Source organism: Triticum urartu, chromosome 2A (assembly GCF_056163025.1).
Source record: "Triticum urartu cultivar PI428250 chromosome 2A, HENAU_Tu73, whole genome shotgun sequence".
NCBI classification, from domain to species: domain Eukaryota; kingdom Viridiplantae; phylum Streptophyta; class Magnoliopsida; order Poales; family Poaceae; genus Triticum; species Triticum urartu.
Window position 1 is genome coordinate 51,075,532 of NC_141874.1, and position 23,361 is coordinate 51,098,892.

Here is a 23,361-nt window from a genome sequence, read left to right on the forward strand (position 1 = left end):
AAGGCATGTTGGGAAAAATGTAGCTGTCTGGAGCATGCAACATTCCGATTATTTTGTGCAGTTCCACTAAAATAGAGCTGAGCGTCCCTGTTCCAAAGATATCAAGTGTGATTACGATAATAGAGGACTACTGATGAAACAATAAACACACAAATAGAAGCCGGCCACCTTTGCAGTCTCTCTTAAGACTAACTAGTTGGAGAAGATTAGGCTCAGAGTTGGATGAGGAGGATAGAGCAAAACCAATCTCCCTTTGTGCAGCCGCACTGAAATGTAGAGACGTTGCCCGTGTGACATTTTAGTACAACTGCACAAAACACTCTTAAGAAAAAAGTGATTTGTGCAGTTCACCAAAAGGTCGCAATAGCAACAACGTGAAATGGATAGCCCTGTTTGCAAAAAAGAGGTAGAAAGGAAACAATTACTGGCCAATAACAGTTGATGACACATGCGACGACAAAAAAGAAGCATATTCCTTGTCCTAAGGGAAGATAACAACACAGTTGTGTTTGTCTAAAACGCTGTGAGGACGAGAATGCAATATGGAAAGTACGCCGGACGAGCTACGTTTTGGGCAAAGAACTATGGAAGATCCACATGCAGCGACGTGGGAAAACGGGCAGTGGAGCAAGGCCGGAGGGGATACCTGGAGGTCGTCGGGATGTAACTAGGTGAGCTTGGTCAGAGAGAACGGCGTGTAACGCAGATCGGGACGTGCTGCCTCAGCGCCGTCGAACGGAGAAATGATGCACTTCCTCCCTTTCCCCTGGCGGACGGGATGCGGCCGGATCAGTGACCAACGGTGAGAGAGAGAGAGGCCACCACACTCCCTTTCCCCCGGCGGACGGGATGCAGCCGGATCAGTGACCAACGATGAGAGAGAGAGGCCACCGCACTCCCTTTCCCCCGGCGAACGGGATGCAGCCGGATCAGTGACCAACGGTGAGAGAGAGAGGCCACCGGAGCCTTGTGTGAGATACTCTGAAGAGCGGACTACCTTTTCCTCCATAAAAATCGTTTTATATTTTGTGTACGTGCCATTGAGTGCTATAACTTTATTTAAAAATAACGCGGCAACGCGTCAAGTCGAACTTTGTTTCGTGCACGCGTGGTACACGACCTCCCTAGGTAAACAACCGCTACAGGCGTTCAAATTAGCACGTGGGCTGCCATTTCGTAAAGAAATGAGCTCCACCGTGTACCCGCGCGGGTGTGGCTAGGCACGAAGCGTGAGTACGTGCACGGTGCACCTATTCTCTTCTTGTATACGTACACCACCTGCGTGGGGTTGTGTGAGAGAGATACAAACCTAGAGATATAGTGTGTGGGTTCTTGAGAGTTTTTTTATGGGGGGGGGTCAATCAAAAAATTTAACATATGCAATGTGTGCGAAATAGAGTCCTGGATATAACATATATATAGAGGGGGCGATCCACGAGGTTGAGGTGTCCATAGAATCGAAGAGAGGGATGATGATGTGTGTGTGTGTGTGCGCGCGTGCGCGCGTGATCGATAAAGAGTGCCATCGAATTTGTGTGTGCCCACGTCAAAGATATAGAGTGGTTGGCCTACTGGAACGTGAGATGGGACATGTGTAGTTTGTCTCTGTGGAATGGATACCTACCTGCAACGCTCAACTACCGGTGTGTGGTGGGGGAAGAGGGAGGCCCAATTAACTATAGAGGTACAATGGCTGGTATATGTGTGGAGGAGGAGAGAGGCCTACCTCATGTATTAAGGAGATCGATCTGCCTCATGTATTAAGGGAGATCGATCGACATCCATGCATATGTGAAGGAGATGAATAAGGTTGGGAGAGAGACAGAGCTAGAGTGTTGGAGGGGGTGGTAGTGGAGTTGCTTCTAACAAATGGTGGGATAGGCTTGCTAGACAAACGGAGGGCACGCCCGCAATATCAATAAGAGAGGAGATGGTTGCTTGTTGTCTGTGCACGTGCGGGTGAGAGACGGGTCAGGAGGCATGCACGAATGATGAGGGGGGACGATGTGGCTGTGGTAAGCAGACGTAACTACATAGGAAGATCAATCGCCCTTTGTAAGAGAAAGGAGAGACATAACTTGTGAGGTACGTCGATCGATGGGGCGGTAGTTAAAGTCGATCTAGGTATATGTCGGGAGATCGATCGGTATACATGCATGTGTGTGTTAAAAGCAAATGAGGCACGAGGAGAAGTATAGAGAGAGAGGGATGCATGTAGGAGGTGGTACGAGAGGCATACTATATCGAGGGGGAGGAGTGTGCGAGTACGAGAACGATGAAAAGAGTGGTGGGGGTGAGGCATGGACGGTGACAAGAGAAGAGGGGAAGCTTGTGTTTGTGCTAGGCACACCTGGCTAGAGAGGCATATCGATCGATGTGTGCCATAAAGAAGGAGCTGGGGGGCCTACACACACCGTGGGTGAACGACCTAAAGTGCAAAGACGAATTTGCGTGATGGAGCTAGAGAATGCTGAGGGAGGGTGAGAGGGATGCGGGCGTGTGCATGCACAAGAGAAAGTTATATAGTGCTAGCTACAAAGATAAGAGGGTTGTGTGGGTGTAAAAGACGAATAGAGATCATATATACTTCATTATAAAAAGCGAATTCCAATATTTGAAGAATTTATCATAATGTTTCAAAACGACGGATGTATGAATATATATAACGGTGACACACATGGTGTGGTTATGAACATGGTATACTACATTTAATATATTTTATCTCTACTCTTATAAAAAAACGGAGTTGTTGATGATGGTGTGCCTGCCATCCTGCATTATAGGCCGTCTGATTTGTATCTGGCGGATAGCAAGGAAACTATGATGGTTGAAGTTGGCAACAATCATGATTGTAGATTCTTATTGAAATAGAGAAACGAATTCAAATTTAGTTCGAATTGCATAGGTAGTATAGACATTTGGAATGCACTAAAATGTTGGTATGAGTAGATTACATGCATTATACAACAAGCGAAAAAATTTAATCGGACATAACATGGATTCATACTCCCTCCTTCCATCTATATAGGGCGTAATGAGATTTTTAAGACCGCCTTTGACTATTGACAAGATTAATAGTACATGACATGCACAATGTGAAAATCATATCATTGAAAGAACCTTTCACAAACGAATTTAACGGCGTGCTTTGTGTAAGTTGCATGTCATATATCATTGCTCTAATATTTGGTCAAAGTTAGCATCGAAAAACGCATTAGGCCCTATATAGATGGAAGGAGGGAGTAGCTTTGAATAGCATTTGTATAGTAAAACGGGGCAAGACTCTCTTTGTGTGGTGTGAATAGTTTTATTTTTTTCGTTTTCTTTTTGGTTGAGGGAAGTCCGAATTGATTTGGTACGTACAAGTACAATATTACTACATGTTAGGATTGTCCCTACAATTCAATCCGCGTCTTTTTATATCCCGAAAATTCAGATATCGTGCTCCCAAAACTGGCGCCTTCACAACCCGCGCCTTGCTATCCTGAAATTACAACACGCGCGAAAAATCCCTCTAGCTGCCAAATCCCGACACGCGAAATCCCCCTTCTAACCCTGAGCCGAAAGGGCCGCTAGTTCAAATCAGTGGGGGGTACTTTTGTAACACACCCTACATTTTGGACAAGCGCGTTCCTAAGTCATGCTTCACCCACTCCCATCGCCCCCTTTTCGCCATTCGAAATCCCAGGCCGCCATAACCTCTCCGCTCCAGCCGCGAAACCCCACCCTCCTCCGTCCGCCACATCGTCCACCACAACAGCTCGACGTCCCTCGTCCACCTCCCCGGATGAGGATCCGTCGTCCATCTCACCATCCCGCCGGTTCAGCCGCCCCGTCCTCCACCTCCAAGGAGCTGCTTCGACGATCGCCTCGTCTATCGCGACTGCTCCATCCCCACAGCGCCGCCTTAACCTGCTCCACCGGAACCGCATCATCCTCACCGACTCCTCGGACGAAGCCGAGGCCTACTCGGCGCCACCAAAGAGGTTGTACACTCATCACATCGCACCTTCTCCTTAACTCGACCTCCCGGCGCTGACGGTGCTCCATCCCGCACCCCCATGGAGCGGCTAACTTGAAGCTGGCGCCGTGGGCGACATCTCCATGGCGGCTCTCCCCCAGTGCGAGGCCCCTTCGGCGGCGGCGTCCATACCAGCCGGATCTTCTGCTCCTGCTCCGGCCCTCGTTCGATCACTCGCTTGCCCAGCTGCTGCTGCTGCTCTCCGCCTCGCTCGTGCTGCTGCTCTGCTCCGATTAAGCCACACTTTAGTCGACTGAATTGACTTTTGGGTCAGTCGATTTTCAGGGGTTGGGGGGCTCGCCGGAGTTATGGAAGAACCACCCGCAGTTGGGACGGGGGCTCGCCGGAGAGATACCCCAGTATCTATCTTAGGGTTCAGGGTAGGGGGAGGGGCTAGAGGGCTGACCGGGGCGGCGGTGGCGAGTTGTTTCGGGGTGGCGAGGCGGCGCTGGGGCCGGCGGTGGATGGCGGCTCAGGGGGGTGCAGGTTGAAGATGAACTGCAGGCCCTCCCTAAACTACATGTCAAGTGCCTCTCTACTACCACTGCGTTCAGTTTCGACAGTAGCTTTCAGATTCCATAGTAAATTTCAATTTCGACAGTTAAGTTCAGAGTCAACAATTTTTACCTCATCTGTTGTAGTGAGGTGGTTTTTGGTGATGTTAATTTTAAATCCATTTTACATCATCTATTGGAGATGCTATTAGAATCCCACTTGAGATTGACCACGTCTGTGTTGTGCTGCTTCAGCCTTGACGTCTTACAGCTCACCGGAGCTGCTCCAACGACAGAACGATCTATCACAACAGAGCAGTGCCCTAGACGCCATCTACATCGCCCTCAGATCTTCCTCCACACCTCCGACATCCACCTCTGCCTCAACTGCTTCAGCGACCAACCCAATGATGCTGAGGTCGACACGACTACGGCAAAGAGGTTGTACACTTGTTGCATCACTTATTACTATACATTCACGTCAATCCATTAGGGCTATTTTGGTTCAACGGAAAAACATTGATCCACTGGTTGTTACCATCACTCTAAATTTCTGCATGATCTCCTTACATAATCTCACCATATTTTTTCCGTATGCATGTCAGATATTGTACACAGTCATGCTGAACATGTAGAGAAAAAGAGAAGAGTTTTGCGCGGCAATACAATGTCATGCAGACATCGCTCCATGGTGGGTTCAATGGCAAACCCTCCCCACCCCTCTCTAGATTGTAATCCAGAGGAAGATATCTGTTCTGAGGCAGATTTGGACGCCGCTGACCACTCCTATTTACCCCCCAAGGTGTTTGCTCTACCTTGGCATGATGATGTTAGTCATATCATGCATATGTTGCCTTGCAGTGCCTACTTTTGACATCATATATGTCATCTGCTTAGTTTAGACATGTTCTATAATGCCACCTGTTTAGTTTCTATATCATATATGGGAATTATGCAGTCTCATGTCTTTTAGCCAGCCATAATATATGTGAAATGTGCAATGCCATCCTATTTAACCAGGCATCATATATTTGAATGATATCTTGCCCATCCTTTTCTTCATTACATTTCCATTTGTAGACAATGTTTGTACATTAAACTACTCTTCCTGTGAATCAGCCATTTGGGTGGGAGATGGAAAAATCTGGAGTGAAAACAAGACCTTTAGAGCAGACAATGCTACCTGTCGAAGCAGATCTCTTGTTGGGTCCCGATAGCTCCTCGTAGATGGATTCAGAGACAGATGACCAGTCCTATTCCCCCACTGAGGTGTATGCTCTAACTTGGCACGGTTATACTGCTCATATCATGCATACGATGTCTTGCATTGCATAGTTTAGACATCATATACACAATATTCAACACCATGTTCTTAGTTCAGACATCATATCGAATGCCCTCTGTTTAGCATATAAATCACATATGTGAATTAAATGATGCGATCCTGATTACTTAGATAACATGTAGGTGAATTATGTCATGCGATCCTGTTTAGTTATTCATCATATCTTTGAATTATGTTATGCTATGCTATCCAGTTTAGATAGACATCATATATGTGAAATTATGTCATGCTATCCATTTTAGTTAAACAATATACATGTCAACTATTTCATGCCCTCTTTTTTCCACACTATCTATTGCATCTGTCTCTCATACAATGTTTGTACATTCAACTATGTTTCCTGTTTATTAGCCATTTGAATTGGAGCAGGTGATGCCAGTATCTAGCGGACTAAAAACACGGTCTTCAAATAAAACAGTGCTACCTCTTGGTGGAGATAGCACCCCAGTTGTACATGCACAAGAACCAGCCCTACCACGCATAACCCAAACTCTCGCAGATTGCACCCCTACTACGATGGACAGAGAACCAGCTTCACCCAATCTAACCCCAACCCCAGCCGATAGTAACACAGTTCCTGTTGACACAGCACCATCTCCACCACAGAGCTCCCAAACAAGAGCAGTTAGTAAGGCAGCTCCCGTGCCCAAAGGGCCAGTACTATCACGGCGAACCCCAACTCCACCAGTTAGTACGCCTATTCCTGTGGAGGAAGCACAACCAGCTAGTCGTAGTTTAGCACCTATCACATTTGATGTTGTTAAATCGTATGTGCGTATCTTCCCATCTTGGAAATATTATACTGAAGATGAAGGAAAATGCCAGTTACAGGTGTTTGTCCAGGAGTTATGTGTAAGTAATGTTATTGATGGCAATTACTTTGCTTTGTCCCATACATCCTACCTCCATGATGGTTATAATACAACAAATTTTCCCATTTTTCTCTATAGAGAAGGACCGATTTGGAAACTCAGGATGAGGTAACTTGTGCTAATACCTCTGCTATCTTCAAGAATGCTTGGTGGCAGTATCGGAATTACCTGAAGAAAACGTACTTCACTTTCAAGAATTCTTGGTGGCAGTATCGGAATTACCTAAAGAAACTCATCAAATTCCCTTACATTCTCCCGAGACACATTTACTGGACGATGACTGGGAACGCCTTGTTCTGTACTGGTCCCGAACCAAGAATGTGGTAAGGTCTATGAGCTCATTTTCTATTTTAAGTATTATATTCTTGCGTCTTACTGTACTCTGTTCATGTAGAACAAGTGCCTAAACCTGAAGAACAACTGTTCTAATTTAAGATTCCATTGCTACCATAGGACATAGATATATGTTTGTTTGATGCTTTTATTATGCACTAGTACTTGGCAATAGAAGACTTGGTAGTTTAATCCTGTCCACCTTACTAATGAACTGGTTCACCGAAATGAGTTTCATATACTAGTACATGCTAAACTTGTTATGTGTCTGCTTGTTTCTTCTTTTAGAATGCTGATAGAATATTGGGGAAGAGTGCCTTATTAAGCAATGGTAAAGGAAGTAATGCAGATAAGGTTCAGGATAGTGACACATCCTGTCTTGGTTTAGTGTTGGAGTTACTGGCCACTACCGCTTGCACAAGCTATTCAAACTCACTGTCTGAATTAGTTTGGTTTCTTGAGTCTCAACTACAAGCTGAAAGACATCGATTAGCTGTGCTGTGACAAGAAGCGGAAGGACTGCGGAAGTCCCTGGAGCATTCAGATGCATACTTTCTGGTGCAACAGCAAGCGTTGGAGGATTTTAGCGCCGAATAGGACAAAGCTAATCAGCTTGCTAATCTTATTGCCAGCACGGTGGATACCCAGGATAACGTTTCTTGAGCTCTTTTGAAGTTGTTTCAGTTATGCTCTTGTTTTGCTGCTGCGTTTATTTGCACCGGTGGCCAATTTTGACGGCCAGTGTATATGATATGCTGCTTTGTTCCCTATATTTGCACTGGTGGCAAACTTTGATGCCCAGTGGATGTAATATGTGTAATAGCCGTGATAGCCTAGTGTTAGTTGCTTGCTTATTTATTTCCTTGTTGTCTTGTTTATTTGTTTGCTTGTAGTCATTGCAGTTCTTTTTCCGCGGTTAACTAGTGGATGCAATAACCTATTTTTTAAAAGTAGGCCACAATAACCATGGGCTAATATTTACTGTAGTGACACTCGGCCTCCTACGGGCCGTAGAAACAGTGGGCCTTCTACGGGCCGTAGAAATAGTGGGCCTTCTACGGGCCATAGAAACAGTAGGCCTTCTACGGGCCGTAGAAACAATGGTCCTTCTACGGGCCGTATCATCAATGGGCCTTATATGGGCCATATGATCGATTGGCCAAACATGGGCCAATAACAGGCCGCATTATGGCCGTACACGGGCTAGAGTTGGAATCGTCCGTTCATGGGCCGACTGTAACGGGCCATCGTTAATAGGCCGTATTTGATGACGCTATGAAAACGGACCAACATTTTAATGAACCACAAACGGGCCGACTGTAACCATGGGCTGAATTTGGCCCACAAGCAGAAAATGACGGTAACGGGCCATAAGTAAACGAATGCTGGAAATGAGCCCAAGAATAAATGGGCTCTGAGAAGGTCGAAAGATAACATGGGCTGGAAACGGCCCAATGGAATAACGGGCCGTTAATGGGTATAAAGTGATACACTGTTCATTACGGGCCAGTTTCACCACGGGCCGTTAATGGGTGTAAAGTGATACACTGTTCATTACGGGCCAGTTTCACCACGGGCCGTTAATAGGCCAAGAGTTACATAGGGCCTCATATGGGCTAAAAGACGTCATGGGCCATACATGGGCCAGAAGTGAAAATGGGCTGGAATCATATTGGATGGCCCAGATGACGCTACTGGGCCTAATTCGGATAGGGCGTAACGGGCCTTGGGTTAGTGGGCTGTAAATGGGCTATATGCGAACATGCCGTTAACAGGCTTTCCATGGGCCTGCCCGCCACCTTTTGACAAGTCAAACGGGCCGGCCTTTTCACAGGAATGGTGTCAGTGTACTAGAGTAGGGGTACCCTAGTACCCCGAACTCGTGCACGGGCAGTCGCAGCATCCCCGTGGCAAGGCTTGCCGGGTGACTGCCAAGACCCTCCGCAGCTACTTCAAAGACCATTCAAGAACAAAGTTCTCAAAACAAGGCCCCGGCAAGAGGAGCTTGCCGGGAAGGCAAACCAAGGCCTCGGCAAGAGGAGCTTGCCGGGAAGGCTATCAAAGGCACCTCGAGACCTCGGCAAGGGGAGCTTGCCGGGAAGTCCACTCGAGGCATTTCAAGGAACTTGCCGCGGCGCGCTACGCGCCCAGGCAAGACCCGGTGAGCGACAAGCTCCCGAGCGCGACAAGACGACGAACGCGGCAAGGCGCTTGCCGCGGCGAACCGCCTCTCCGAGCCCGCGCTCCAGCACACCCGCCCACGTGTCGCTCTCCCGGGCACACGTGGCGGGAGGCCGTGCAGCTAGGGGTGCGAGGTGGCGAGCAGGCGCTGACAAGACAACCATCGTGGCAAACGGTGGCGCCCCTAAGCGGTCCCTCTCGGTACTGTTTAGGCGACACAGACGGGCATTTAATGCCCTTGTCCCCTGCCGTCAGGGTTAGGTATGATAACACTGTAGCAGGTAGCTGTGCCTACTACAGCACCTAGCTGTGCCTATCCACGGCACCCTTTCCATTTTTGCCCTCGACCCCCGTTGCTATGTCGGTAACCCCTTGAGCATATAAAAGGAGGCCCGTGTGCAACGTAGGGGGGGGGGGGTTGGCCATTTTTGGAGAGCCACCTCGAACACTCACGCTCGATCTCGCCAGCTGCTGGAGTGTACTGTAGCACTCCGCGCTCCCGAGCTAGAAATCAATACCAAACCACAAAGCAGGAGTAGGGTTTTACGCATCCGTGCGGCCTGAACCTGGGTAAATCGCTCGCGTGCTTCGCCTCGATTTGCCCTTCGCACGACCAACCGCCCGCATGTTTCGCCTCGATCTGCTCTTTGCGCAACCTCCGCCCCCCACCGAACCAAAAGGGACCCGGTCCGCCGGTCCCATAGGTGTCCGTGGATCAGAAACCCCGGCATCTTTGGTGCGCCAGGTAGGGGGCGTCGAAGTTGTGTGAACCAGATCCGGCGTTCTCGCAGGCTAGATCTTCATCGTCTTCATCGACATGCCACCGAAGAAGAAGGTTTCGGAGGCAGCTGCTCCGTCCGCGCCGAGCCAGCCACCCCCAGAGCAAGCGGTTGGTGGGGCAGGCGCCGGCAGAAGGACGGGCGTCGACGAGGGAGCTCGCGGTGCTGCCAGGTCCAAGGACAAGGCTGCGCTGCCCGTCGGCGGCGTAGCCGGTTCCCACAACGACCGGGCGCACTCCAAGACCTCGGCGTCCGTGCATGCACCGCGCCCGTCTCAGGAGACGCGGGACCGGCAGCGTCATGGTACTCATGGTGCCATGCGCTCGCTAGACCAAGACCGAGCTGGTGGATCTCGGAGCGCTCAAGACCACCATGCACGTCAACAAGCCGGCGCGAGCGACACACGGTCGCCTGGACGGGCTACTGCTCCTTCTAACGTGGTTAGAAGTCCGAGCATATCCCGCTCCTCGCACCGTTCGCTACCGCCGCCCGCCACCGCAGCCGAAGCTTTGGCGCGAGCTCAGCTGCTCCTAGACTACCCTCCGGTGGCGGACAAGATCGATGACTGGAGGGCCACTATCCAGAGTCTCATCGGCTTCGCCAACGGCGACACTCCTCGGCAGCCGAGCACATCGCAGCCGCAGCGAGTCAGCCATGCGCGAGCCGGTGGCGACGAGGCTGGCGAGGGTACGACCACCGTGCACTCTCCGCCCCGAAGGCCAAGATCGCCGACTCGCCGGATCCACCTCGACAGCGACTCCACCGCGTCGTCAGATCCGCGAGCTCGTCGCGATCAGCGCCAAGTCCTTCAAGAGCGACAGCGGGAAGACGCTCGTACTCACATCGAGCGCCGGAGGGAAGCGCGGCGTCAATCAGACCAGCGCGCTGGGCCCTCTGTTGACATGCATGCGCCAGGGGAACCCGGTGACTTGCCGTACACGGTAGGTTGCCCTGCGTTTACTCGTGAGCTGCGGCGAGTCCAGTGGCCCAGTACGAAGAACTTCAAGCCAGATGTACCGGAGAAGTACGACGGCAAGTTGCATCCGTCGGAGTTCCTCAGCATCTACACCATCGCGGTGCAGGCTGCTGGGGGACGGGACGACAAGATCTTTGCCAACTACTTCCCGCTGGTGCTTAAACCCAACGTCAGGTCCTGGCTCATGCACTTGCCGGGCAACTCCGTATCCTCCTGGGCAGACTTGTGCCATCAGTTTGTTGGCGCCTTCACAGGCGGCCACAAACCCCATGGCCAAGAGAGTGATCTACATCTGCTCGTCCAGAAGGAAGGAGAGCCCCTGCGCCAGTATATCCAGAGGTTCAGCCGTGTGCACCACAACATCCCAAATATCCACCCTGCCGCGGTTATCAGCGCGTTCCATCAGAACGTGCGTAACCGCCGGATGCGGGAGGAGATGGCGATGTGCAAGATTCGGGACGTCAGCGAGCTATATGCCCTGGCCGACAAGTGTGCGCGCGCTGAGGAAGGGAGGAAATTCCCCGGAGAAAGCACTGGGGCGGAGGGATCTGACAGTGAGGATGCTGCCCCGGCAAAGAAAGGCCGGCGGCGCAACAGGAAGAAGAGAGGCAAAGAGGTGCTGGTCGTTGAGCAGTCCGGCGATGAAGGTGACGCCAAGAAGGCTGCGGTTGGTAGCTCCGGCAAGGAAGTTGCCACATGCACCAACTGCCAGGCTGTGGCGGTCGCCGAGAAGCGGGACGGCTCCGGCAAGCAATATTGCAAGATTCACCGCACCAAGGGCCATGACCTCCAGAGCTGCAAGAAGGTCGAGCAGCTTGTCCAGCAACAGAGGGCTGAGTACGAGCGGCGCGACAAGGAGAGAGCCCAAGGGGGTGCCAAGAAATCTGGCCAGAAGCGCACCAGCCAGGAAGGGCGCCGCGGCAAGGCCAAGCAGCGGCAAGGAGACAGACCTCCCCGCGGTCGAGACAAGGATGAAGACGACGATGACGACGAAGACATGGATGACGTTGAGACCAGTGAGCAGGAGTTTTAGAAAGCCACAGAGGTCTTGTGCATTGACGGTGGTGCTTCTCTGCATACCTCGCACCGCCAAATCAAACAGTGGGTGCGGGAAGTAAATGCAGCAGATCCACCCATCGAATCGCGCAAGCTTCTGAAGTGGTCCAGCACGCCTATCATCTTTGACATTGAGGACCACCCTGATCGCACAACTGCGGTCGGGTGTCTGCCGATGTTGGTTTCACCAACTATCCGCAACCTCAAGGTCACCAAGATGCTAGTTGACGGTGGGGCCGGCTTAAACCTGATCTCCTCGGCTGTACTCCGAAAACTCCAGATCCCTGACAGCGAGCTCGAAGAGACCGACACATTCCAAGGAATCAACCCGGGAAGGAGCAAGCCGAAGGGAAAGGTCACGTTGCCCGTAACATTTGGCAGCGAGCTGAACTTCAGGACTGAGAGGGTCACATTTGACGTCGCCGATATTCCATTGCCTTACAATGGGATACTTGGCCGTCCAGCACTCGCCAAGTTCATGGCGGCCTCTCACTACGCGTATAACATGCTGAAGATGCCAGGCCCGATGAGCGTCATTTCTGTCCCTGCCGACAGGAAGGATGCTCTCATCTGTGCCGACAAGATCTACCGGGAAGCAGCAGCCACGGCAGATCGTGATCAACTTGCCGCTGAAGCTCCCGGGGGGAAGAAGACCAAGTCCGGCAAGAGTTCTGGTGCCCACTCCGGCAAGCGCACCTCTTCGGAGTGCTGCGCCGCCGTCGAGGACGCACCATCGAGCTCCACCGACAAGACCAAGCCCGGCGAGAGCTCTGATGCCCACTCCGGCAAGCGCACCTCTTCGGAGTGCTGCGCTGCCGTCGAGGACGCACCATCGAGCTCCACCGGCAAGTGCAAGAAGACGATGGCAGCACCGCCAGAGACGAAGAGGGTATCCGCCAAGGTGGACGGCGCTAGTGGTACCTTCACCATCAGTGCCACGCTTGACCCTAAATAGGAAAGCGCGCTCGTTACTTTCCTGCGGGCGAATGTCGACGTTTTTGCATGGCAGCCGTCTGACATCCCCGGTGTTCCCAGGAAAGTGATTGAGCACCACCTTGCCGTTTGTCCCCATGCGCGGCCCATCAAGCAGAAAGTCAGGAAGCAGGCAATGGAGCGCCAAGAATTCATTGCAGAGGAGATCAAGAAACTAGAAGCAGCAGGCCTCGTCAGAGGAGTGCTCCATCCCACGTGGTTGGCCAATCCTGTAGTCGTGCGCAAGGCAAATGGGAAATGGAGGCTTTGTATCGACTTTACCGATGTTAACAAAGCTTGTCCCAAAGACCCATTTCCTTTGCCGTGCATTGACCAGATTGTTGACTCCACGGCTGGATGTGATTTGCTTTCGTTTCTTGACACGTACTCAGGATATCATCAGATCTTCATGTCAGAAGAGGATGAGGAGAAGACCGCATTTATTACTCCATGTGGCACGTACTATTTCGCACGGATGCCTTTCGGATTAAAAAATGCTGGTTCGACGTTTGCAAGAGTAGTCCACATCGCTCTTGAGCCACAAATACACAGAAATGTGGAAGCCTACATGGATGATATAGTGGTCAAGAGCAAGGACAGAGCAACCCTGATCCAAGATTTGGACGAGACCTTTGCAAATCTGCGCAAGATCAGCCTCAAGCTCAACCCGGAGAAGTGTGTGTTCGGAGTTCCCTCCGGCAAGCTTCTCAGGTTCTTCGTGTCTCAGCGGGGAATTGAAGCCAATCCCGACAAGATCAAGGCCATCGAGCAGATTGAAGCACCAAGGCGCGTCAAGGATGTACAGAAACTTGCCGGTTGCGTGGCTGCTCTCAGCAGGTTTATCTCTCGATCGGCTGAGCGCGCCCTGCCGTTTTTCAAACTATTGAAAAAGGCAGGTCCAATGAAATGGACTCCGGAAGCGGAGGCTGCGCTGCAAGACCTGAAGAGATACCTGTCCTCCCCTCCAATACTTGTCGCACCTAAGCCACAAGAGAAGTTGTTGCTGTACATAGCGGCGACCAATCAAGTGGTTAGTGTTGCACTAGTAGCAGAAAGGGAGGCAGAAGATGAGCCAGCAACCGCGGCAAGCGCATCCGGCGACAAGCAGGGGGCTTCCCCGACAAGCTCTGGCCCTGACAAAGATGGATCTGCGCAGATGCATGAGGAGACATGGAAGAGAATGGTGCAGCGCCCAGTTTACTTTGTCAGTTCCCTCCTGCAGGGGGCTAGGTCAAGGTATTCTGGTGTGCAGAAATTGCTTTTCGGCCTTCTCATGGCCTCGAGAAAGCTGCGCCATTACTTCCAAGCACACGAGATCACAGTCGTTACTCGCTTTCCGCTGAAGAGGATACTGCAGAATCCCGAAGCAACAGGAAGGATTGTTGAGTGGGCACTGGAGCTGTCAAGCTTTGGCCTCAAGTTTGAAAGCACTCCAACTATCCAGAGCCGAGCATTGGCAGAATTCATAGCAGAGTGGATGCCAACACTAGATGAAGAAATTCGAGAAACGAGCATCCCCGACAAGGAAGCAAGCAAAGAGTGGCTGATGTACTTTGATGGTGCCTTTTCGCTGCAAGGCGCCGGCGCTGGTGTGCTGCTTATCGCACCCACCGGAGAGCACCTCAAGTACATAGTCCAGATGCACTTTCCCAAGGAGCAAGCAACAAACAATACTGCAGAGTATGAGGGATTGCTTGCCGGTCTCCGGATCGCGGCAGACCTTGGGATCAAGAAGCTCATTGTCAGGGGTGACTCGCAGCTTGTCGTCCGCCAAGTAAACAAGAATTATCAGAGTTCGTAGATGGAAGCTAACGTTGACGAAGTGAGAAAGCTGGAAGAGCACTTTGACAGCCTGCAAATGGAGCACGTTCCAAGAACTCAGAACGCCATTGCAGATGGCCTGTCGAAGTGCGCCGCACTTAAGTTACCTGTGGAACCAGGGACCTTTGTGCTCAAGCTAACTCAACGGTCCGTAACGCCATCAACTGGACAGAGCAAGAAGAGGAAGTTGGTTTCTGGTGACTATTTGCCGGCAGAGCTTCCCGAAGCCGCCGCCAAGAAGGTCCCCAAGATCAACGCCAAGAGCGCTGAGGAGCAAGATGCTCCGGCAAATCCCAGGGTTTGTTTCGTTGAAGCAGAAGCTCTCGGCAGGCTTGTCGGGGAACGTCAAGCTCCGGCAGAGACACAACTTCTCGCCGTAGAAGCGGATGTTCCCGCGGCAGCTGAGTCCAACACCAAGAGCGCTGAGGAGCAAGATGCTCCGGCAAGCCCCAGGGTTTGTTCCGTTGAAGTAGAAGCTCCCGGCAAGTTTTGCTCCAGCAAGCTTGCCGGGGAACGTCAAGCTCCGGCAGAGATCCAGGTTCTCGCCGTAGAAGCGGACGTTCCCGCAGCCGCAGAGTTGCCTTTAGCCCTTGTTGTCGAGCCACAGGCTCCAACATGGGCGCAGCAGATTGTCCGTTTCCTTCAGACAGGAGAACTTCCTGAAGAGCCAGAAGAAGCCGAAAGAGTAGCCCGGCAGTCAAATATGTACCAGTTCGTCGACAAGACACTGTACAGAAGAAGACTCAACGGTGTGAAATTGAGGTGTATTCCCCGGGAAGACGGACAAAAGCTGTTGGCAGAGATACATGGAGGCATATGTGGACACCACATTGGCGCAAGAGCACTTGTCGGCAAAGCGTTCTGGCAAGGTTTCTTCTGGCCGACAGCCCTCCAGGATGCAACTGCACAAGTAACCAAGTGTGAAGCGTGCCAGTTCCATTCCAGGCAGATACACCAGCCAGCTCAAGCTCTCCAGACGATCCCTTTAACCTGGCCATTTTCGGTCTGGGGGCTCGACATCCTCGGCCCCTTCCCCGGAGCTGTCGGGGGCTTTGAGTACTTGTACATGGCAATCGACAAGTTCACAAAGTGGCCGGAAGTGGAACCAGTGAGGAAGGTGACCGCACAGTCAGCCGTCAAGTTTTTCAGGTCGATTGTTTGCCACTTCGGGATCCCTAACCGGATAATCACCGACAACGACACACAATTCACGAGCCACACCTTCATGCAATACGTCCAAGATCTCGGCGCCAAGGTCTGCTTCGCTTCTGTTGCTCACCCGAAAAGCAACGGTCAAGTGGAGAGGGCAAACGCCGAGGTGCTGCGCGGGCTCAAGACCAGAACTTTTGACAGGCTGCACAAGTGCGGAAAAAACTGGATCGAGGAGCTACCGGTGGTTCTTTGGTCGATCAGAACGACGCCAAATCGAGCCACTGGACAGACACCCTTTGCTCTAGTCTATGGAGCAGAGGCAGTTACCCCCACGGAACTCGTATACGGGTCACCTCGAGTGCTCTTACGATGAGCTTGAGCAAGAGCGGCTGCGGCAAGATGACGCGCTGCTCCTTGAGGAAGATCGTCTCCAGGCTGCTGTGCGAGCTGCTCGCTACCAGCAAGCTCTGCGCCGCTACCATAGCCGCAGAGTCAATGCCAGGAGTCTCGAGGAAGGCGACCTTGTTCTTCGGCGCGTTCAGTCGGCCAAGAATTCCAACAAGTTGACGCCGAAGTGGGAAGGCCCTTACCGGGTGAAGCGAGTCACAAGGCCTGGCGCTGCCCGCCTTGAGACCGAAGATGGCATGCCAGTGAGCAACTCCTGGAACATCGAGCATCTTCGTAAGTTTTACCCGTAAGGCGCGGTTGTCGGACCCTGTCCGGCAACCACCCTTCTGTACAAGTCTTGCCGCTGTTGCATGTAATCCTTTGTACAGAGCCAGGCGCAGACCCTGAGCACCAGTAAATGAAGCGCTGATCACCCCGGGGTTAGAGCATGCATGCTAGGTTGAGTCTCGTCCTTGGTTAGGGTTGATAGTGCCTAACAGCGCCTAACCCCTAGCTTAGAGGTCGAGTGTCCGTCCCTTTGCTTTTCCTTCGTTCGCAGGGCTCGCAGATCCTGGCCAGACCGCTTAAGGATGAAAAGGAGAAGAAGGGCGTGCCGGCGCCTGAGCCCCGGCAACCCAGTGTTGCCGGGGGCTGCAGGTACCAAGATTCGATCCCGGCAAGCCGGAGTGCCGGGGGCTGCGATATCAGATAAGTCTTTCATCCCTCATCATGCATCCTCTTATGGACTGGGGAATGTGAAACCGCATTTCTTCCCGAAAACTACCGTGCTCCCCCGACTCTAGGCCCCGGAGCGCGTTCCCGGGGCCAAGTTTGGTCGTAGTCGCGGCAGCAAAGGGATGAAACGAGGAGACCGCACCCACCTCGTTCCCGCCTCCGCCAAAGGCGCGAGAAAGGTCGAGCGGCGTGGGGAGACGGCAGGGCCTGTTGCCGGGAGATGGAATGTCTGTCCGAGGGATACCAAGGATTCGCTCCTTGGCGTGGGTTCAACCCGCGAGACAAATAACCCGGCAAGCATCCCCTTTTCATTAAAAAACATCCCACTCAGGTACAGTCCATAGAGGATGAAAAACATGAAAGAGGGGATTACAAGTCTTAAATGCAGCTAAGGCCCGAGGGCTTACAAATTAAAAAGATAAGGTGCCCGTAATCCCTTTCTTGTCCCTCTTTTCAGGAGGTAGGTCAAGGAGGCGAAAAGGGGAAAAAGGGGCGCCTAGGGGAGCTACAGGTGCCAGAAGACACCAAGAGAACATCCCGGGGGGCCGACCGAGGGCTTGACGGTGATGGCGACGCTGGAAGCGGGGCTCGAAGACGGGGCGGCAGGACGTCAGCACGCTGTCGAGGGCACCACGCCCTCGTACTCCGACCTGACGGCCTTGTCGCCAGCCCTCTTCCCCTTCCGCAGCCTCCCTACGCCAGCCGCCTAAGGAGACGCCCCCGGGGAGTTCAAGGAGCCGGCGACACGGATGACGGGGTCGCCGGTGCCGCGCGGAGCGGCGCCCGACACCTAGTCGGACCCGCCATCCCGCCGCCCGCTACCCTCATCGTCGCTATCGCTCCCCTCCTTGTCACTCTCGCTCGAGGGGGAGCCTTCGCTATCGGAGGAGCTGTCCACGCAGCACTTCGCCCGAGTGCCGAAGCACCCGAAGACCTTGACGGAGAGGAGATCGCCCTCCAACAACTTAAAATGGAGTGCGAGCCCCCCCGTCAAGCTGTGGATACGTGCGAACATCTTCCACCCTCGATCAAGATACATCACATTAGGGGCTGGGAATACAATGCGGACCCGCGTGCCGCTGATCCCACAGCCCCTCATGTGCAGCCTCAGTGTCTCGGGCGGGTCCGACTCCATCGCACTCGCAAACGGAGCTGGAAGCCGGAGGCGACGACGAGGCGCCCGGCGCAGCCTGACGAAGAACTCGCAAGGGTCGTCCCCTATATGGACCGCCGTAGGGAGGGGAGCCGCCGGCGGAGGCGGAGCTGGCGCGCCGCCCCGTCCGCCTCTTCCCCAAGCGCCTCGACCTCGTCCTCGACCTCGTCCACGACCTCGCCCCCTCCCTCTTCCCCTTGTGGCCGGCTCTGCCACCACGGGTGCGGGAGAGGAAGGGGTGCGCTGTCTGGCGGCGACCCTCGCCGCCACAGATGAAGGGCCAGGATTCCCTTTCTCCATGGCGGATGAGAGAAAGGGGAGCAGAAGCTGAAGAAAGGAGGAGATGGGAGAGTGCGGGCTTCCGTGCTCCCCTCCCGCTCTTTATAAAGGAGCGAGGAGGGGGCTTGGCCGCCCCGCTTGGCGAATCAAGGCACGAGGAGGGCGAGGAGTCGGGGCCAACCCGCTGCCTCTGCTCGCGGCGGCCCAGCTTCCCATTTCCACCGTCCGCGATCCCGAGCGCATGGGAGCCGCGTGGCGAGAATACGGGACCGAAGCGACGCATGAGGCGGCCTCACCCCGCCCCGTGATCACGGGGAGTGGGCGCCTCGGAAACCGCGCACCGGCCCCGTCCAGTAAATGCACCACGCCCCCACGCCTACCTCCGTCTAAGGAGGAGGGCGTGAACCATCCCCTTCATCATGGCCTGACGCAGGCTCGCGGGGCTTAGCCCACGCACGCCGCCCACGTCGCCCACGACGCCGCGTCTGACGCGTGCCGTTCTGGGCGTGCGCGGTGGAAGCGGAGAGGTCTGCGGCGTGACCTAGGCCACGCGTGCCCATGCACTGTTTTGGGCCTGGCCCAACAGCACTCGGCACCGTGTCTGGCCCAGGCCCGGGGGCTCCTGTCGGTGTACTAGAGTAGGGGTACCCTAGTACCCCGAACTCGTGCACGGGCAGTCGCAGCATCCCCGCGGCAAGGCTTGCCGGGTGACTGCCAAGACCCTCCGCGGCTACTTCAAAGACCATTCAAGAACAAAGTACTCAAAACAAGGCCCCGGCAAGAGGAGCTTGCCGGGAAGGCAAACCAAGGCCCCGGCAAGAGGAGCTTGCCGGGAAGGCTATCAAAGGCACCTCGAGACCTCGGCAAGGGGAGCTTGCTGGGAAGTCCACTCGAGGCATTTCAAGGAACTTGCCGCGGCGCGCTACGCGCCCAGGCAAGACCCGGTGAGCGACAAGCTCCCGGGCGCGACAAGACAACGAACGCGGCAAGGCACTTGCCGCGGCGAACCGCCTCTCCGAGCCCGCGCTCCAGCACACCCGCCCACATGTCGCTCTCCCGGGCACACATGGCGGGAGGCCGTGCAGCTAGGGGTGCGAGGTGGCGAGCAGGCGCTGACGAGACAACCATCGTGGCAAACGGTGGCGTCCCTAAGCGGCCCCTCTCGGTACTATTTAGGCGACACAGACGGGCATTTAATGCCCTTGTCCCCTGCCGTCAGGGTTAGGTATGATAACACTGTAGCAGGTAGCTGTGCCTACTACAGCACCTAGCTGTGCCTATCCATGGCACCCTTTCCATTTTTGCCCTCGACCCCCGTTGCTATGTCGGTAACCCCTTGAGCATATAAAAGGAGGCCCGTGTGCAACGTAGGGGGGGGGGGGGTCGGCCATTTTTGGAGAGCCACCTCGAACACTCACGCTCTATCTCGCCAGCTGCTGGAGTGTACTGTAGCACTCCGCGCTCCCGAGCTAGAAATCAATACCAAACCACAAAGCAGGAGTATTGTTTTACGCATCCGTGCGGCCCGAACCTGGGTAAATCGCTCGCGTGCTTCGCCTCGATTTGCCCTTCGCACGACCAACCGCCCGCGTGTTTCGCCTCGATCTGCTCTTTGCGCAACCTCCGCCCCCCGCCGAACCAAAAGGGACCCGGTCCGCCGGTCCCATAGGTGTCCGTGGATCAGAAACCCCGGCAAATGGGCCTCTGTTGGGCCATGCAACGTGTCGACGTATCATAGGCGCCTTCCGTCCAATGAGTGGTTGACATCTGTCCCAATGATGAGCCGACACGTGTTTCCTCCAGCCAATGATGATTTTACACGTGGAAAATCCCCATTGGTCGAGGCTGTTAACGGGTTATCGGATCCAAAACCTGACCCGGTAGCTTAACGACATTCTGTTACGGTGGATGCCACATGTCGGTCACCCTTGACGAAAGCACTTTTGTGACACGTGATTTATCGTCATGGAAGTGGACACTGCCGTGATGATAATTTTGGTAATGTCATGGAACACTTCTACGACAACACAGGTATGACTATCTTGATTCTGTCATAAATTTGTCATGGATGTACATGCATGACAAAAAAAGTGACCTACTGTGACAAACACGTATCATCACGGAAGTGTATTTTTTTTGTAGTGGTGGCGTCCCGTTTCTACGCCCACACAGCCGTTTTTGGCACGCCATAGCTAGGCATTTTCCACTAGTGTAAGAAAGCCGCCACCTCCTTGTCTTCCTAAACAAGTAGACACAAACCCTAAATGAAATTACAAAAACACCTCAAAACAAAGTAAGGTCACTCGCACAACACGGGTCCATAGCTCCTTCATGGCTCTAAAGCTAGCGAAGATGAGGCGGAATGGCGGTACCACCTAATTCCACATCACCTTTGCTTCAAGGAGTCTGATACGTCTCCATCGTATCTATAATTTTTGATTGTTCCATGCTAATATTCTACAACTTTCATATACTTTTGGCAACTTTTTATACTATTTTTAGGACTAACATATTGATCTAGTGCCCAATGCCAGTTCTTGTTTGTTGCATTTTTTGTTCGCAGCAAATCCATATCAAACGGAGTCCAAACAGAATAAAAACAGATGGAGAATATTTTTGGAATATTTGTGAAATATGGGAAGAAGAATCAACGCGAGACGGTGCCCGAGGGGGCCACGAGGCAGGGGGCGCGTCCCTGACCCTCGTGGGCGCCCTTGTAAGGCGGTTGCTGCTCTTCTTTGGACGCAAGAAAGCTAATTTTCGGAGAAAAATCTGGGCAAAGGTTTCAATCCAATCGGAGTTACGGATCTTCGGATATACAAGAAACGGTAAAAGGGCAGAATCCCAGAACACAGAAACAGAGAGAGACAGAGAGACGGATCCAATCTCGGAGGGGCTCTCGCCCCTCCCTAGCCATGGAGACCATGGACTAGAGGGGAAACCCTTCTCTCATCTAGGGAGAAGGTCAAGGAAGAAGAAGAAGAAGGGGGGCTCTCTCTCCCTCATCTCCGGTGGCGCCGGAATGCCACCGGGGCCCATCATCATCACCGCGATCTACACCAACACCTCTGTCATCTTCACCAACATCTCCATCACCTTACCACTTGAACATGGTGCTTTATGCTTCATATTATTATCCAATGATGTGTTGCCATCCTATGATGTCTGAGTAGATTTTCATTGTCCTATCGGTGGTTGATGAATTGCTATGATTGGTTTAATTTGCTTGTGGTTATGTTGTTGTCCTTTGGTGCCCATCATATGAGCACGCGCGTGGATCACACCATAGGGTTAGTTGTATGTTGATAGGACTATGTATTGGAGGGCAAGAGTGACAAAAACTTCAACTTAGCATAGAAATTGATGCATATAGGATTGAAGGGGGACCAATATATCTTAATGCTATGGTTGGATTTATCTTAATGAACGTTAGTAGTTGCGGATGCTTGCTAATAGTTCCAATCATAAGTACACAGAATTCCAAGTCAGGGATGACATGCTAGCAGTGGCCTCTCCCACATAAAACTTGCTATCGGTCTAGTAACGTAGTCAATTGCTTAGGGACAATTTCGCAATGCCTACCACCACTTTTCCACACTCGCTATATTTACTTTATTGCTTCTTTATCTAAACAGCCCCTACTTTTTATTTACATGCTCTTTATTATCTTGCAAACCTATCCAACAACACCTACAAAGTACTTCTAGTTTCATACTTGTTCTAGGTAAAGCGAACGTTAAGCGTGCATAGAGTTGTATCGGTGGTCGATAGAACTTGAGGGAATATTCGTTCTACCTTTAGCTCCTCGTTGGGTTCGACACTCTTACTTATCGAAAGAGGCTACAATTGATCCCCTATACTTGTGGGTTATCAATACCTTTTTCTGGCACCGTTGCCGGGAGTCATAGCGTGGGGTGAATATTCGTGTGTGTGCTTGTTTGCTTTATCACTAAGTAGATTTTATTTGCTGTTTTCAGTTGTTTTATATCTTTAGTTATGGGTAGGAAACGCAAAATACCAAAAAAATTAGTTGTACCTACTACACCAATGGTTGAAGAACCACTCAAAATCTATCACACTCCTAAAGCTGTTTACTTGGATCATCTTCGATCCCTATGTGCTCGTGCTGAAACCCCAACTAGCTTAGTTAAGGGCAAATCTTAAGATGAGCATGCTTGTTATGTGCGACACCGCTTATCTCAAAAAGGGAAACTTTTACTGGATCAAATTCATCGTTTGCAATGCTATGCTTGGAATTTATGTGAAATATATGATTTTACTTGTTGTTTTGAAAACCCTAAGAAACACCTTCCCTACCAATGTGAGTTTAGTGATAATGGAATTTTATCTTCGTATGCTAAGGGTGTTTATAATTACTATGGTGTTCAACAAATTGAAGAATTTGTTGCTTTTAAGGGTGCTTATGAAATTGCTTCTTTGATTGAAAAGTATGATGCTACTCTTTACAAATCTGAAATTTTTGCCATACTTGACTATTGTTATGATAATTATGCTTATAATGCCTATGTTAAACCTTATATTGAGGTCTCCCCCACTGTCCAAGAAGAGACTAGTATTTTGCAGGAGTCTATGGAAGAAGAAATTAAGGACATTGTGAGCTCATTAGATGAAAAAGATGAGGAGGAGAGCGAAGAACAAAAATAGGAAGAGTGGATTGATCACCCATTGATGTCTACTACGCAACCTTCTTCTTGTAGACGTTGTTGGGCCTCCAAGTGCAGAGGTTTGTAGGACAATAGCAAATTTCCCTCAAGTGGATGACCTAAGGTTTATCAATCCATGGG